At 34.1% G+C, this 1,249-nt stretch overlaps 1 long non-coding RNA gene across 1 annotated transcript in view; it reads left to right on the forward strand.

Moving 5' to 3' along the window:
• LOC110031961 overlaps positions 1 to 1,230 on the forward strand; it is a 7,609-nt gene extending 6,379 nt beyond the window's left edge. Inside the window, exons 2-3 of the long non-coding RNA XR_002294807.1 lie at positions 652 to 910; positions 1,025 to 1,230. This is a non-coding gene — a long non-coding RNA (uncharacterized LOC110031961). The remainder of the gene's footprint in view (positions 1 to 651; positions 911 to 1,024) is intronic.
• Positions 1,231 to 1,249: the final 19 nt, after the last annotated feature.

The following is a 1,249-nucleotide window of genomic DNA, read 5'->3' on the forward strand; positions in this document are numbered from 1 at the left end:
TATATTATATATATAAAAAGACACTTTCATATATATCTTATAATTCTTATATATAATTATTGGATTTGTTGTATCCTAAATTATATTCTTGGAAACAAACCCCCCAAAGTTAAAGCTTGTAAGGAGTAGAGAGATAGAGAGAGAGAGAGAGAGTACTTTAAGTATGAGAGAATCAAAAAATTCTTTTATTGATATTTTGAACTTCTATTTATAGATGACTCAAAATACAATTACATAAATAGAAAGAAAATTTACTATTACTTCCCATATGATTGAATCTAAGTGTCTGTCGAGTAAAAATTACATTGAAACATAAGTGAAAGTTGGTGTCGGTAGGTCAACCAATGTCTCGAGTCGACCGATTATGCTATTTAAGTCGATCAATATTTCTGGGCGACTGACCATGCCAGCGATCCATATGTTCTTATAGAAATCTAATCATTTGACAACAGTGCATGGCTGCTTGATTGAGTTCTCCCAATCTCGGCTGATCCTACAATAAAGTCGATCGACGGCCTGCGGGTGAATTTTCTGTTTTTTTGATGTGGATATTCGTCCGCACGCCTTCTTTTGTCCTGGTCTTCTGATCACCTCGAGATTTGTGCTTGTATTTTTTTGTAGCATACTCAATTGTATTTTGCATGCATGCAGCGTCTACATGTTTTGGAAAAGAAGATAAGGGGAAGCTTATCGTTCAAGTGCCAGACTCAATGTGGAATAACGGCGCGCTTTGTGGAAGGAGTCTATCGGTAAGATGTATCGATGATCCTCTAAACTGTAAAGCAAATACAGTAACAGCCATCATAACGCATCATTGCAGCAACTGTAACAATGATATAAAACTCTCATTCGATGCTTATGTCTTAATCTCATACGCATCTAATCATCGCATTAAAGCCGTTTATGAACTGTAAGTTTTTCTTATAAAAGCTGCCGCACTCATTAATAATTAATTTGTTTTGTTTTATTAATAAATGTTTAATTTGCTTATATAGTAATTGCTTGATTTTTATGTTGTTTGAAGGGTATGAGGTGGAGGATTCCAGCTTTATTTCTCGGCCTACATAACTTAATCCGTGGAGCAGAAGTAAAATGATCCTTAGATCGATATGTTCTCAGTTGTTTCAGTGTACTTTTGAACTACTTTGGTGTACTCTTAGTGCACGCGAATAAAAAAAAAGTTGTGATACACTTTGTGATTTTATCACTATTATGAATAAAATATGTATTAATGATGTCATCATCATCA

Source organism: Phalaenopsis equestris, unplaced genomic scaffold (genome assembly GCF_001263595.1).
Source record: "Phalaenopsis equestris unplaced genomic scaffold, ASM126359v1 Scaffold000002, whole genome shotgun sequence".
Taxonomy (NCBI): Eukaryota; Viridiplantae; Streptophyta; class Magnoliopsida; order Asparagales; family Orchidaceae; genus Phalaenopsis; species Phalaenopsis equestris.